We start from the raw sequence: 17,392 nt of genomic DNA on the forward strand, positions 1-17,392 counted from the left end.
GTTTAGTCGTTTAGTCGTGTCTGACTCTTCGTGACCCCATGGACCAGAGCACGCCAGGCACCTCTGTCCTCCACTGCCTCCCGCAGTTTGGTCAAACTCATGCTGGTAACCTCGAAAACACTATCCAACCATCTCGTCCTCTGCCGTCCCCTTCTCCTTGTGCCCTCCATCTTTCCCAACATCAGGGTCTTCTCCAGGGAGTCTTCTCTTCTCATGAGGTGGCCAAAGTACTGGAGCCTCAGCTTCACAATCTGTCCTTCCAGTGAGCACTCAGGGTTGATTTCCTTCAGTATGGAGAGGTTTGATCTTCTTGCAGTCCATGGGACTCTCAAGAGTCTCCTCCAGCACCATAATTCAAAAGCATCAATTCTTCGGCGATCAGCCTTCTTTATGGTCCAGCTCTCACTTCCATACATCACTACTGGGAAAACCATAGCTTTAACTATACGAACCTTTGTTGGCAAGGTGATGTCTCTACTTCTCAAGATGCTGTCTAGGCCTGTCATTGCCCTTCTCCCAAGAAGCAGGCGTCTTTTAATTTCGTGGCTGCTGTCACCATCTGCAGTGATCATTGAGCCCAAGAAAGTAAAATCTCTCACTACCTCCATTTCTTCCCCTTCTATTTGCCAGGAGGTGATGGGACCAGTGGCCATGATCTTCGTTTTTTTGATGTTGAGCTTCAGACCATATTTTGCGCTCTCCTCTTTCACCCTCATTAAAAGGTTATTTAATTCCTCCTCACTTTCTGCCATCAAGGTTGTGTCATCTGCATATCTGAGGTTGTTGATATTTCTTCCGGCAATCTTAATTCCGGCTAGGGATTAATCCAGCCCAGCCTTTCGCATGATGAATTCTGCATATAAGTTAAATAAGCAGGGAGACAAAATACAGCCTTGTCGTACTCCTTTCCCAATTTTGAACCAATCAGTTGTTCCATATCCAGTTCTAACTGTAGCTTCTTGTCCCACATAGAGATTTCTCAGGAGACAGATGAGGTGATCAGGCACTCCCATTTCTTTAAGAACTTGCCATAGTTTGCTGTGGTCGACACAGTCAAAGGCTTTTGCATAGTCAATGAAGCAGAAGTAGATATCTTTCTGGAACTCTCTAGCTTTCTCCATAATCCAGCGCATGTTTGCAATTTGGTCTCTGGTTCCTCTGCCTCTTCTAAATCCAGCTTGCACTTCTGGGAGTTCTCAGTCCACATACTGCTTGAGCCTTCCTTGTAGAATTTTAAGCATAACCTTGCTAGCGTGTGAAATGAGTGCAATTGTGCGGTAGTTGGAGCATTCTTTGGCACTGCCCTTCTTTGGGATTGGGGTGTAGACTGATCTTCTCCAATCTTCTGGCCACTGCTGAGTTTTCCAAACTTGCTGGCATATTGAGTGTAGCACCTTAACAGCATCATCTTTTAAAATTTTAAATAGTTCAGCTGGAATACCATCACTTCCACTGGCCTTGTTATTTGCAGTGCTTTCTAAGGCCCATTTGACTTCACTTTCCAGGATGTCTGGCTCAAGGTCAGCAACCACACTACCTGGGGTATACGAGACATCCATTTCTTTCTGGTATAATTCCTCTGTGTATTCTTGCCACCTCTTCTTGATGTCTTCTGCTTCTGTTAGGTCCTTTCCACTTTTGTCCTTTATTATGGAAATCTTTGTATGAAATGTTCCTTTCATATCTCCAATTTTCTTGAACAGATCTCTGGTTCTTCCCATTCTATTGCTTTCCTCTATTTCTTTGCATTGCTCGTTTAAGAAGGTCTTCTTGTCTCTCCTTGCTATTCTTTGGAAATCTGCATTCAATTTCCTGTATCTTTCACCATCTCCCTCGCATTTTGCTTGCCTTCTCTCCCCCGCTATTTGTAAGGCCTCATTGGACAGCCACTTTGCTTTCTTGCATTTCCTTTTCGTTGGGATGGTTTTCATTGCTGCCTCCTGTATAATGTTACGAGCCTCCATCCATAGTTCTTCAGGCATTCTGTCCACCAAATCTAAATCCTTAAACCTGTTCCTCACTTCCACTGTGTATTCATAAGGGATTTGACTTAGATTGTATCTTACCGGCCCAGTGGTTTTTCCTACTTTCTTCAGTTTAAGCTTGAATTTTGCTATAAGAAGCTGATGATCTGAGCCACAGTCAGCTCCAGGTCTTGTTTTTGCTGACTGTATAGAGCTTCTCCATCTTTGGCTGCAGAGAATATAATCAATCTGATTTCGATGCTGCCCATCTGGTGATGTCCATGTGTAGAGTCGTCTCTTGTGTTGTTGGAAAAGCGTGTTTGTGATGACCAGCTTGTTCTCTTGACAGAACTCTATTAGCCTTTGCCCTGCTTCGTTTTGATCTCCAAGGCCAAACTTGCCAGTTGTTCCTTTTATCTCTTGACTCCCTACTTTAGCATTCCAATCCCCTATAATGAGAAGAACATCCTTCTTTGGTGTCACTTCTATAAGGTCTTGTAAGTCTTCATAGAATTGGTCAATTTCAGTTTCTTCAGCACAAGTAGTTGGTGCATAAACTTGGATTACTGTGATGTTAAAAGGTCTGCCTTGGATTCGTATCGAGATCATTCTATCATTTTTGAGATTGCATCCCAGTACAGCTTTCGCCACTCTTTTGTTTACTATGAGGGCCACTCCATTTCTTTTACGGGTTTCTTGCCCACAGTAGTAGATATGATGGTCATCTGAACTGAATTCACCCATTCCCGTCCATTTTAATTCACTGATGCCCAGGATGTCAATATTTATTCTTGCCATCTCATTTTTGACCACCTCCAACTTACCCAGGTTCATGGTTCTTACATTCCAGGTTCCTATGCAATATTTTTCTTTACAGCATTGGACTTTCCTTTCGCTTCCAGGCATATCCACAACTGAGCGTCCTTTCGGCTTTGGCCCAGCCGCTTCATCAGCTCTGGATCTACTTGTACTTGCCCTCCGCTCTTCCCCAGTAGCATGTTGGACGCCTTCCGACCTGAGGGGCTCATCTTCCAGCGTCATATCTTTTATATGCCTGTTGTCTTTGTCCATGGAGTTTTCTTGGCAGGGATACTGGAGTGGCTTGCCGGTTCCTCCTCCAGGTGGATCACATTTGGTCAAAACTCTCCACTATGACCTGTTCATCTTGGGTGCCCTGCTCGGCATAGTTCATAGCTTCTCTGAGTTCTTCAAGCCCCTTCGCCACGGCAAGGCAGTGATCCATGAAGGGGACTTAGTGAATACCATCCTGTAATTTTGCAAAAGTTCACTAACCATGGGTCAGTTGTAGTTAATCATACGATCACAGAAATTATTCCATCCATGCAACATTCAGGATGGCTTGCCAGAATGTAAATGCCACCCAATAAAAATGTATTCATATGCAAAGAATACAACAATAAAAGCGCACAAAATATAACAAATAAAATGTGCAACATTAACATCTGTCAGAAAGTCTGGACTTTAGGAATAAAATATCCTAAGATATAAAAAAAATCAAGGAGCTGCATCCAAGTGTAGCATTTTGTAATTCTATGGAGGTCCTTGGAAATTCTAAATAGTGCTATGAAGTTCCAAAGTCTTTGGAGCATGGGTTTTTAAATTTTATTTTAAGGCAAGCCTTTTAAGCAGACATTTTGAGATAAGCAATTGTTCAGTTTGCATTCTGTGAAGAAGGATGAATATTTTCGTTTAGCCAAGTGAGAATATCAAAACAGGAAAGCTGCATTTGATCTAGTACTTTTCTATTTTGTCACTATAAAAATGGAGTGTTTTCCTTCCTCCTCCCACTCCTCCCCCACCTTTTCATTTTATTTCCTGCCCTAAATGAGCAAACCTGTTTTTCAAAGGTAAGATTCACCAATAGGCCATGAATACTTTAGATGCCTTTCAGAAACAGGAAGAAAAATGGCTCTGGCTGCTGTAAACGGATATGCTGCTGTCAGGGAATGGAGATTTAGACGTCTGTAACCATAGCAATCTACAAGCTTATCTCACAGAGGTGTGCAGAATTCCCTTTTTCCTGCCATTCTCCCACAGTTCATTAAACTGTCACCTGCGGGTTTCACTGAGCAAACTTATTAAGCAAATGTCACATTTCCATGCAGCCCAGCGCTTTTCAGAGTAGATGTGCTAATGAAATACTATACATATTTCAATTTCGTTTTACAAAAGCATGGGGGAGATTGCCCTTCAAACACTATTTCTCATCATGGCACAGGCCAATGTTGTTACCATTTCTGGATAAATTAACATTACAATAATGTAGTGGGGCTCTTTTGCTTACTTTCATAATGACCCGGACGATCTGTTTTGTTGTTATTCTGGTATAGTTATTCTTTGCTAGGTTCTCGGCAATATAATTTTCAGTTGCCAAGTCAGCCTGGCAGGTAGCCAAACAATTTAAAGCCTTTTATTTTCATATAGTATTTTGAAAACAATTCCCGTGGCCTCTTCCACATAAGCATTTGTGTTTTCCTCTCCCACCTCCCTTTAATTTATAGGTGTGAAGTAGACTCTGTGCATGAATAAAGAGCCCAAGTCCCTGCCCACAGCCCTGACCACAGACAATGGCCCACCTAATCCAGCCTCCTGTTCTCACAGTGGCCACCTGGATGTCAGGGGAAACCTGCAAGCAGGACCCGAGCTGTCACCCCTCCTGTGGTTTCCAGCAACTGGTTTTCAGAAGCATACGGCTGCCGACTCGAGGCAAAGCATAGCTATCATGGCTAGTAGCCAACTTTATATGCAATTTAAAGTTGCATATTGCTGGTCTCTGAGTTAATACTCATCAGCCTGCACTCCACAACCACCAAAGTAGCACAGTTCTTCTTCTTACAGCAGCACCAGTTACCAAACCCCAAACATACCAATGTGTTTTATTTCCATGTACTGCCACTCCTGCCGTTTAGCATTTATTTAGAGGGCTTAGAAGAGATGGATAAATAGGCCACGAACAGAGAAGTTAGTAAGAATGATACGACCACAGATATACAGTTCTCTCTTATCTCCTAGTGCATGGGGAGGCAAACCGGCCTGGGGGCCGGATCCAGCTCAATCGCCTTCTAAATCTGGCCCGTGGACGGTCCTGGAATTAGCGTGTTTTTACATGAGTAGAATGTGTGCTTTTATTTAAAATGCATCTCTGGGTTATTTGTGGGGCATAGGAATTTGTTCATTCCCCCCAAAAAAATATAGTCTGGCCCCCCACAAGGTCTGAGGGACAGTGGACTGGCCCCCTGCTGAAAATGTTTGCTGACCCCTGTCCTAGTGCATTCAGCTGGATGGAAGCCCTTTAGGAACACTTGAACAGAGTTGGCCTTGCTAGACAGCATCTTAAAAAGCAGAGACATCACCTTGCCAACAAAGGTCCGTATAGTTAAAGCTATGGTTATCCCAGGAGTGATGTATGGAAGTGAGAGCTGGACCATAAAGAAGGCTGATCGCTGAAGAATTGATGCTTTTGAATTATGGTGCTGGAGGAGACTCTTGAGAGTCCCATGGACTGCAAGAAGATCAAACCTATCCATTCTGAAGGAAATCAGCCCTGAGTGCTCACTGGAAGGACAGATCGTGAAGCTGAGGCTAGAATACTTTGGCCCCCTCATGAGAAGAGAAGACTCCCTGGAAAAGATCCTGATGTTGGGGAAGATTGAGGGCACAAGGAGAAGGGGGCGACAGAGGACGAGATGGTTGGACAGTGTTCTCAAAGCTACCAGCATGAGTTTGAGCAAACTGCGGGAGGCAGTGGAGGACAGGAGTGCCTGGCGTGCTCTGGTCCATGAAGTCACGAAGAGTCGGACACGACTAAACGACTAAACAACAAATGTTTGCACTTAGCTCCTGGTGTGCTACCTTTTGTCACAGAGGTTCCATAGTTGCTTAGAAGCCTTTGACAAACCTCCCCCCCCCCCCCGCTAAATATGTCATTGAGAAGATAGTGGCTGCTAGAAAATGTTACTTGAGAAGACAAATCTCTGGGAAACCTTGGATAGGGATCAAAACAATTCCCACTCTTTTACCAAGCAACCAGCCCTGCTTCAACAGGTACCCACACATTTTCCCCAAGGCCAAGGGACTGGTGGTTCTCTAGATGCTGCCGGACTACAGCTCCAATCATTCATGTCCTATTGGCGATGCTGGCTGGACCAGGTGGCAGATGAGAGCCAGCAACACCTTAAGGACCACAGTTTCCCCATCTGTGTCTTAGAGTAAAAGAAGCTTGAGAGAGGCACTTTCAGTCATGAGGGAGGGGAATGGCATGAGGAGAAGGGGATATAAAATGGGGGTGGGCAGATTTCAGACCTGCAGGATCTACTACTCCTGAAATCCATCAACAAGAGCCAGGTGATAAAGAATCATAGAATCATAGAATGGATCAGCAGAGGTGGATTTAGAGGAGCGCAACCAACCAGTTCTGTCACACTTGGTATGAAGACTCAAGGGTGCCACAGGGGACACTGCAACTATGATTCAGAAAGGAGCAAGAGAGGTGGGGAGCACAGAATTTTGGCATCACAAAGGGCTCTGCTGAAATTTGAGACCCCAAGGTCCACCACTGGGATCAGGTAGGCAAGCATACACTCAGAACTGAGAAACATGGTGCCTCTGAGCACATGTGCAGACCAGGATTTGGGACTGATTCCAGATTCAAGTTCATCATCATCATCATCATCATCATCATCATCATCATAATACCACCTTTATTGTCAATGTACAACCTGTGTACAATGAAATTAACCGAGCCTCCTTCCCCCCCCAAACACTCAATCCCATTGCACTCTGTGTGCTTGTCGCACAACACACCAACCCCGAAAGTCAGTTGCACTACATTATTTTCCGTTCAGCAGCCTAACAGCCCACGGATAGAAACTGTTTTTTAGCCTGTTGGTACGACTGATTATACTTCTATATTTCCTGCCCGAGGGTAGAAGATTAAAGAGGTTCTGGCCGGGGTGTGAATCATCCTTCCACAAAAAAGTCCACTCCTGGTTGTCGACCCCCTTCCCTAATCATTCCTTTCAAATCACCCAGAGATCTACCTCCCAGCCACCTCTTATATAAAGCCCTTCTTTTTCTCTCCCATTTATATTCTGCTTCCAATTACAGCTTAAGTTTTTCATCTTTTTTTTTTTAATTTAAAAAGTAAAGCGAAGCACAGTGGACACTCGGGTTGTGAACATGATCCGTGTGGGATGCACGTTCGCAACCCGCAGAGTTTGCAACCCATGTCTGTGCACTCACGGGTTGCAATTTGGCACTTCTGCGAATGTGCAACCACCGAATCCTGGAAGTAACCCATTCCCATACTTCCAGGTTTTGGCAGTCCGCAACCTGAAAAAACACAACCTGAAGCAGCTGTAACCCGAGGTATGACTGTATCACTAAACTACAGATACTGGGTGGTATGCAACTTGGTTTTACTCAGATACACTGAAATTAAGGGCATTACCAAGGTAGGTCTATTAATTTCAATGGGTCTACTCTGAGCGAAACTGTTCAATACCACATTTTTTAAAAGCTCCACCCTTGTTCGTTTGACCTTAGAAATTCCATTAATGGATTGCCATTTGTAGGAACACTTAGTGCTTAGTGAAATCTGATGGATTATAATAATAATAATATTTAGCCATAAACAAAGTACAGGATGCGTAGAGCAGGAGAACACATTCCAACCTTGACCTGAAAGAAACTGCATGGGTCACACACTTCCTTGCTGCCTTCTTCCTGCCTGCCTGTTCTTCCTGGTATTACTGTTGTATATCCTCTTTTTCTATGAATGGAAATAAAAATATAATTAAGGAAAATAAAAGGACGTACTTTGCCTTGCTGGATCAAAATAAATGTCCATTTCTTCCCCTACACTCTCTCCTACAGTGGCCAGCCAGGTAGGACTTAATTATTATCAAACCAGAACAAGAAAGGACTTCATCAACGGACAGTAGGAAGCCATACATGAAGCAATACTGTGGCCCTTTGTCAGGGGCAACTATTTTTTATTTTCTGTTTGCTGGAGAGTGGAAATAATTGTCTTGACTTTCAATCATATAAAATGTCTGCTTCTGTTGAACTGCAGTTACATAGCAAAACAAGTAGGAGCACGGGGAGTGTCTGCGTGACACACCTACACACTGCAGCCGACACACTATTGTGTCACAACACACAGTTGGGAAAGCTCTGGGCTAGAGTGGTGGGAGGGAGTTTCAGTGAATAGCTAACAACATTCTAAAACGAGCCACCAACATAATTTTAGTAATGAGGTGGTATTTTTCCCCAGGAACTTAGGAGCATGATTTAGGTTGGTGAAATGGTAAAAGGGGGGGAAGTTAAAGTCCTGAACTCGTTTTCCAGAACACACACACACAAACACACACAGACACGCAAACACACCTGGTTGGTTTGTTTTTTAAGAGAATGCCACAAGATCAATTCACTGATCTCCCACATCTTATCTACTATTAAGGCTTCAAAGTTAACCAGCTGGACAATTTTAGTTAAGTTCCAGTTCTCTTAAAAACAACATTTCCAAGAACCATAGCAGCACACAGTCCAGCTCAAACTGGCCTTTGACTGTTTACTCATGGGTACCACATGTACTTCATTGTGTGCTTACAGAAGCGTACCTGGGTGCCCTTGGCAAGGAGCTGTACCAGCGCCACCCCCTCCCTGTCCCTTGCACCGTTGGCAAGGAGATGTATTGGTGTGGAGAGGCATGATTTTTGCCCCACCCCGAGGCCTGTGCCTTTGGTGGAGGCCAACCTAACCAACTCCTAGGTAAGCTCCTGTGTGCTTACAGACTTCTTAAATCTATGTACAGGTAGCAGACTGGACAGTCTCTATTAGTCAATAAATAGAATGCAATCTAAATAAATAATAGTAATTGCTATGTTCAGAAGGAATCTTTATTACAAACCAATCTCATAGTAGTTGGCAGTTTTCCTTTGTTATTTTACAGACTTGAGAGAGCACCACTGAACAAGGTATGCCATAAGTGGTGCTACAAACACAGTGCTATGCATTTAACTGAGAAGTGAGCAGAGGACTGAAACCGCCTCGGTGCCAGCAGCGGGACTTCCCAGGTGCCCCGCAAGGTCTAGGTTCTACCATCCTCCACTGACATCTCAGCAGAATGTGAGGATGAGAAAGAGACACTAAGGTGTTAAATGCTCTCCCACAGCCCCACCAACCTTTGCCTCACCTCTGCCAGCCCCCACTGGCTTATTAACTTACAACCTGTCCAGTCTCTGGTTGTCAGCTTTCTCCTTCTTAGCCTCAGTGCTGCCCTTGTAGAACTCAGTAGGGAAGATGGGGACAAAACCAAATTACCTGGCTTCCCCCCTCATTGACTCCGGCTCCAGCTAATGTTGGCCTCCCTGCTTTCCACCCTACCAGTCCCAATGCTGAACCCCCCCCCCCCAATCTTTCCCATTGCTACTTGCATTATGAGAATAATGGAGTTAGATAAGGGGTTTTCTAGGCTGATATTGGGAGGCTAACGGGACAGACAGGAAATGATGACTGGAGTGTTGCATTTTACCAAGGAACATTACATTGTGGGTGGATGCCAGTGATGCTTTGTAGAGCAGCCACTTGGGTTCCCATTTCTGGGGATTAGATTTACAGTGGGATCTTATTACAACACTGGTGACAGAACAGCACCCCTCCACTGGACCTGAGGGCTGCAGGGGGCACAGGGCAGAGCATGTGGCACCCATAGCTATCTCCTCCAGCACCTCATGTCCCCCCAAATCTCCTACCTGATATAGCAGCTTCACTCTGCCTAAGAGTAGGACTGGCCACACCTATAGTTTATAATCTTTTTTCAAACTGATTTTTTTTAATGGCACCAAGGCCAAATTTCAAATATTTGCACAAAATATGCACTAAGGCCCTTAGGCTTTCTGCTCTTAATTATCTTAGATAACTGACCATATAATGCAGCTGTTATTCATTTAGTTAATTAGTTTGTTTTTTATACTTAAATTCCACCTTTTCTCTAAGGAGCTCAAGTTAGCATACAGTGGTACCTCTGGTTACATACTTAATTCGTTCCGGCCATTCTTAACCTGAAACTGTTCTTAACCTGAAGCACCACTTTAGCTAATTGGGCCTCCTGCTGCTCCTGTGCTGCCGGAGCACGATTTCTATTCTCATCCTGAAGCAAAGTTCTTAACCCAAGGTACTATTTCTGGGTTAGCGGAGTCTGTAACCTGAAGTGTATGTAACCTGAAGCGTATGTAACCCCAGGTACCACTGTACTTAGTTCTCTTCACTCCACTTTATCCTCACAACAACCCTTTGAGGTAGGTCAGGCTGAGAGGCAGCAACTGGCCCAGGGTCACCCAGTGAGCTTCATGATCTAGTCGGGAACAGAACCCTGGTCTCCCAGGTGCTAATATGACACTCTAACTATTAAACCACACTGGCCCCTGTATGCTCACTCTGTTGCTTAAAGGGCTGTAACACCTTATATTACATTACCAGAGTATCCTTTTATCATGACTGTTACCTAAGTGGTTTCAAAAGCCTGGGCACAATCCACTACCAATTTCTTGCCCACGAACCTGTTAAGACAACAAGGTGATCACAACCTCTTTGCATGCTTCTTAAATATGGAAGATAACTGTCCACAACAGTTCCAAAAACCCATAAAACACCAGTTCAGGTAAGCACTTGAGTTTCTGATGTTTATTTCGTTTTCCTGAAACACTCGCCTCTATTGCTTCATTTTGCTTATTCTAAGATAAAATCTGAGCCACCAGAAGTCAACATCACAAGCAGCTTTGACCTGGGATGGGTTGTAGAAGCCCATTTTTCCTTTTTGAATGGCAGCCACCAGAGCAGTTTATAGCAGACTGTTGCTCAAGGGAGACTCTCCTTTCCTGGGAGTGTGAACAGGTTTTTCATGCTTAAGGGGCTCAATAAGCCTCTTTTCACAAGCTCTTATACCTCAACTGTCCAAAGATTGATATGTTAGAGAAACAAGCACATCCTTTGATCCTGGAGCAGACTATTTTACCCAAAAGAATGGAAATGAGATGCCAAACCTGCCTCTGAGATCCGGTTTAATGAGATGCCTTTGACATTACTCAGGTCTGCTTGGAATGCTACCAAATTACAGCCCCCTCTTTGCACATAACCGTCTTTGTCTGCTGAATGAACATCTTTTGCTTCACACAGGATAAGGAAATGCATCTAGTACAACACTGGCAACGGTTCCGGGAACAAATTCACAATATTCCTCTACTGACAGTCAAATTTGCAATTATGCTCAGTCCAACAGTTTGGATTTTAAAGATGCTTCAAAAAGATCAGCAGTCTGATCTCAAGCTATCATGATAATACTTAGCAGAGAGGTTTCCATAGTGCTGCAAAGAAATACAGTCTTTATTCCCATACTGACTGGGGAAGCAGGAGGAGGCTTGCGGAGGAGAGATACTGGTTTGCCTAAATGTGCAACAAAGCACTTGGAAAAGACCAAGCTTTCTCAGCTCTGCCAACAGCAGCATCAGAAGCTGCTGAATTCAGCCAGATTCTTAAAACCCTCAGATGCCCTGAAAATACCATGGAAAGCAGTGCAGCTGTGAGTGTAGACCGGAGCCTACAGAACGGGGCGGGGAACTGACTGTAAAGGAGAAAATACCGGAATGCCTGGGCAACATGCTCCAGACAGAATGGAACCATTCAAGATGTGCATTAGGCATGCTTGATTGACAAGATCATGGTGAGCGAGCTTCCCAAAACCACTCCACTTCTTTTCTAAGTTTGTTTGCATTGCTAGTGACGTCATGGCAGGCAGCGGGAAGGATACCTTCTGAACCATGACCTTCCTGATTCACAGCTCAGCCTTATAGCCACCCAAACCATTGTGTTTATTTTGTAAGGTACTGTTACACTCGCCCTGTTTCTATGAGTGGGAGGAACTTCCAGGGGCCCCACGCTTGGTTTCTTTTCAAAGTCACAGGAGACTTACTGAGTTTTGTAATCCTAAATATAGAAATTCCTGCATTGCAGGGGGCTGAACTAGGTGGCCCTTGGGTCTCTTTCTAATTCTAAGATTCTATGATTCTGTGTTGAGCATAGGGGAAGGCAAACAGCTTAAAGCAGTGATAGGGAAGCCTATGTCCCTCTGGATGTTGTGGGACTAAAACTTCCATCGTGGTGACCAGCGGCCATGCTGGCTGGAGCTGATGGGAGGTGAAGTTTCACAACATCTGGAGGGCCAGTTTCCTCATCACTGGTTTAAGAACTCCAAGAGCAGAATCCATTGATTCATATCAGATCTTCAGATATAGGTGGGCCCCTTAAAGCCATTTTCCAGAACTAAAAGTAAACCTTCTGTCCCTTCCTGTTATTCTCTCTCCCCCACAACTCTTACCTTGTTTCCTTGGCTTCCCTTTAGAGCAGGGGGTCAGCAAACTTTTTCAGCAGGGGGCCGGTCCACTGTCCCTCAGACCTTGTGGGGGGCCAGACTATTTTGAAAAATAAAATAAAAATGAATGAATTCCTATGCCCCACAAATAACCCAGAGATGCATTTTAAATAAAAGCACACATTCTACTCATGTAAAAACACGCTGATTCCTGGACCATCCACGGGCCGGATTTAGAAGGCAATTGGGCTGGATCTGGCCCCGGGGCCTTAGTTTGCCTACCCATGCTTTAGGGGCACACATGGAGACCTGGATAACATCAGCTGGGAGTCTGGTTGGTGGTGGGGAGCAGGCTTTTTTGTTTGTGTCAAAATGGCCCTCACTATCCAGAGATGTCTCCAGGTGTTTTCTAGCCTGTGTGAACCTTTTACCTGTAATTCCCCTAACAAAAGGGGCACCTGGCAACTTTAATGCTGACTATTAAGGAAGTCTCTCCAGCAGCCCATCTGACTCCATTAACCCTCTCCTGTCTAAACTAACAAATTTATAGCAATGCATTTTGAGATTGCATAGTGTTCACCCATGAAGATCATTAGGACCGTGTACACACCATACATTTGAAGTACATGGAAAACATATCCCTCCCCCCAAGAATCCTGGAAAAAATTGTTAAGGGTGCTCTGTGAACTATAATTTCCAAAATTATTGGATGGGGGAATAGGGAGAATTACTCTTTTGTGAGAGTACTCCAGCAGAGATTTCAAATCACAAAACATGCAACCAAGTATGGAAATGTAGGCTATTAGATATTTAAAATATGCCATTTAAAGTGAGTTCCAAAACGTTCCCTTAAAAGGTTTCTTTCCAAAGTTTCCCTCTTCCCAAGCATAGGAAAATACAGCAATTTGCTAAGTTTAAAAATGGTATACTTACAAACCCTTTGAAGGTCAGATTCCTGTGTTTCAGAGAAGTTGCATGGGCAGTAAAACTTAGCTGACTTACAGTGTCCAAAGTTTTGGTATAGCAAGAATTGCTAACAAAGGCACCAGCTTCTCTGGAGGATTGAGGGAGCCCACACATGACATCACATCCTGACGCCATGCGCAGGGGGCCCTCTGAACATTGAGGGGACCCAGCCCTTTCCAAAAAAAAAAAGATCCAGGAGCCCACAGTGCCTCAGCCCCTGGCCAGGGCCTTTGATGGCTGGTGGGAGCCATGTTGAACAACCAGCTCAAGCCTAGTTCCTCCCAAGGTGAAAGGAAGTGGATTTAGCTAAGCTTGGCAGGACAGCTTACTCTATGGTATTAACCCCTTCATGCATTTATTAGACTTAAGTATGTTGGTTATATGAGGCAGGTTATCTCACTCTAAGCTGCTTGGATAAAGAATGGAATACAAATGCAGTTATAGTACTTTTTCTAACATTATCAAAATACACTTATTTTGTACCTGTATGTAGCAAAACATGTTAAGTTTAGCGTAGCTTGACAAAACAGTTACCTAAGTTATGTTGGCAAAGTTTCAGATTCAAAAATCTTCTCTTTTTACAGGTCCAGTTAATAGATTTGTTATCAGGTGTTGCTATTGCTACAGCTCACCCCCATGGAAGAGTGAACCAATCTGGCTTCCCTTCCCCTGTCACACTTGAGTTGCAGGAACCAGGGAAAAGCAAGAGGCAATAACTCTGCCAAGACCTCCCAAGTGAAACTGGAAAAACACCTGACAGGAATGAGGAACATAACAAGCTTTGCAAAGCCAGCTCACAGGCAGGTGAAACTAACTATTCTCAGCAATCACCAGATGGAAATTATTTGTGATCTTCAGGCAGGACTGCCAACTCCCAGAAATGGGTGGGATGTTTCACCAAAAGTCTTGGGGCGGCTTCACCTGTTACAAATGGATAATATACACCAATACCTTAATTCTACACAGAGTTGAGAACACCAATAGCTATTGAAATCAACAGACACACCTATGTTTGCATAGGATTGGACCACCTGTGTGTGCATGATGCTTATGCAATTGTGTTTGAAGAAACAGCAAACGTATCTTTCACAATATGTACAGAGGATGTAATAGGCACAAATCATTTGAAATATCCCAATAGAAATACAACAGTATAAATTTTGTGGGTGATATCCTACAAAGTCATACCTAGAGTAGACCCAATGAAATAAATTGACTTGTAATGTAAGGATCTCAATGGGTCTACTCTGAATACTGTATTACTTAGTCTACATTCACACTATACGTTTAAAGCACTATGATACCACTTTGAACAGCCAGCCCCACTCCTCCTGAATTAATTGGGAGGGAACTCAGGAAATTAACAGCCTTGTTTACTATTGTTGATGAGCCCCTGTTATGAAAAAGTGCCTTTCCAGATTATTCATAACTCCCTGGGGTTGAATTATCAATACATCTGTAGAATAGATTAAGGGAAAGCTGTCTAACCAGCTCCTCAACCTCCATGGCAGAATACTTTTTGACTCAAGTGAAAAAGGCCCTTAGTTTGCTGAACACAGTTAGTCACCTAATAGGACTAAAATCAGTCTGACTACAACTGGTATGCCATGTTCTTGTTCCGGTTGTAAAGCCACATTTAATGCAATGTGCAGTTGTAACTAATGCATCGCATCACTAACTGAGGCTATAAACATTGCTGTTCAACAGAGAGGGGGCAGAGGTGCCTTCACTCTATGCTCAGTACCTGGTTTGTTCCCCCCTTCCCCCACTGAAGCTGTCATCTGTGCATGCGCAATGGCTGTCTCAAACATGCACGCCTCAACAAAACCACGGCTTACATATCTGAATCAAATGGAAGCTGGTTGAAGGGAAAGAAAATCCAACAGGAGTATTTCTCAAGAAGCTACAGGATATTTATGGATTGTGGGTAATACCACATGTATTCGGTTTCAGACACCAGCAGTGGGAGCGCATTGGAATGGTAATGTGTACACAATCTGAATGTCAAGCAACATATGACTATAAAGCAGCCATTAAAAATATTAGGGCAACAAACGTCCAGCTGCTTCTGTGTTTTGATTGCAAAAGGCACCTGTGACTGAACTTTGAGTTGACTTTCACATTTTTTTTTCTAGAAGTAATGGAGCATTCAAATGAGTCTCGTTTTTTTTTTAGGGTGGTGGGGAATGAAATTGGAATATTACTGAAGCTCCAGGAGCATCGCAGCTTTCAGTCCAAGTATGTTAACTGTTTCTGTTTTGTCTATTAGTACTTGGCAGCGGCCCAAGGAATGCAGTTGATCTGGGAACAGAGGAGAAGCATTTATATGGTGTAAAAGTGTAAACAGATTTAGCTTAAAAATAATGCATTTCTACAAAATTATTTAAAATTAATGTTATTACTTTCTCAGGTACCTGCCTTAAGAAGATTATAGTCTGCATGAAAGCAAGAATGTGACAAGATTTTAGGCATGGCCAAACTCGGCCATTCAGATGTTTTGGGACTACAACTCCTATCATCCCTAGCTAAGAGGACCAGTGGTCAGGGGTGATGGGAATTGTAGTCCCAAAACATCTGGAGGGCCGAGTTTGGCCATGCCTGGATTAAGGCCTTTTGCCATTATGAAAGCGACAGAAAAGTGTGGCTTGGCACAATTTTCTCTAACCTCACCCACAGTTAAAGCGGAGTGAATGCTCAACAAACAGGTCATCTGGAAGCGGCCACAGTCTACCTCAGAGATGGGGGACTTGTGGCCCACCAGGATGCTGGTTGGCTCCATCAGCCCCAGCCCATATGATCAATGATCATAGAGGGTAGGAGTTGCAGTCTAGCAACATCTGGAGGTCACCTATCTCTGACATATAGCATTTGCACTGATCACATATGGGAATGGATACAGGCACAGCACAATACCACTGGTCATGGTCACAAAAAAATAATATTTTGCTGATTTAGCTTACCATCCTTAAGAATATATGAAAAGAACAGAACACTCACTGAAACCAAGCACTTAGATTATGAAGCTTTTATGTAGATCTTGCAATAAACACAAAACTTTTTCTCTTATTACCATTTAATTCTGGCTGAGTACAATGTACCCAGTTTGGAATCCTGGAGAGCTGCTGTCAGTCAGTGCAGACAATAGTGATATAGATGGACCAATAGTCTGACTCAGGGTAAGGCAGCTTCCTATGTTCCTACGTGTGTCATTCCCATCAGAGATTATGCAAACTGAAAAAACAACTGTATGTACCACACAAAAGTCCCAATGGCCCAGAATAACCCAGTGTATGTGTACATCGTATGCATTTACAATACACCAAACATGGGAGAACTGTTTTTGCATTCAACAGATGTAAATAAATGCACTAAAGAAGCATTGCTGTCTGACCGGAAGCAATTCCAAAGTTCCTGTGAGATCCACCCCTCTCTCTCTCTCTCTCTCTCTCTCTCTCTCTCTCTCTCTCTCTCTCTCTCCAGGTGCCTCAATGCAAAATCTGCCATCATCACTCTACAAAGTTTTGGTACACTGTACAAACTTTCAAGCAGCTTTTAGATTCCTGACACTTTCCTTGCTCACCAAGCAAAAGATATGAACTTTGTTCAATTACCTGATCAATATCAGGCAACAAAGACACGATTGTAAATACAAAACAGAAAAGCTATAACATAAGCAGCTCCCTGACTAGAATAAATGCATGGCAAGGCACTGGGCTTGAATCTGGCCTTTGCTGCATTAACCTAAATGATTATTTTCCATTGTGTGACAATTCATCAAGGTCACTTAGCAACTAGCATTAGCATAATGAACTGTTAACTTGCACCTCTCTTTCCCTTCCCCAGTTTGTTCCAGCTGAAATGTGTGCTGCTTACTCTCCATCCTGAACTAGTGAGATCATGTATTGCTCAAGGCCCAAACAAAGGTGATAGTGGAGATGTGTGAATGCACATCCACTCCTTAAAAAGTGTTGCTAGTAACAGCCAGTGGAGGAGGGTTCAGATCAGGACTGCGCCCCAACAGTTTAGCTCTTTTTTCTCTGTGCCATTTTCTCAATGAAAAGTTGGAAAAAAT

General features: G+C 43.6%; 1 protein-coding gene across 2 annotated transcripts in view; it reads right to left on the reverse strand.

Moving 5' to 3' along the window:
• Positions 1–17,392, reverse strand: part of RTN4IP1 (reticulon 4 interacting protein 1) — a 110,975-nt gene that overhangs the window by 80,799 nt on the left and 12,784 nt on the right. Inside the window, exon 2 of one of the 2 annotated variants that reach the window (XM_083731379.1) lies at positions 12,361–12,454. The gene's annotated coding sequence lies outside the window, so the exon portion shown is untranslated. Of the gene's footprint in view, positions 1–12,360; positions 12,624–17,392 lie in introns of those variants that run through there. The other variant, XM_083731380.1, reaches the window with a different exon arrangement.

Source organism: Podarcis gaigeae (assembly GCF_964106915.1).
Source record: "Podarcis gaigeae genome assembly, chromosome: 3".
In the NCBI taxonomy this organism is placed as follows: domain Eukaryota; kingdom Metazoa; phylum Chordata; class Lepidosauria; order Squamata; family Lacertidae; genus Podarcis; species Podarcis gaigeae.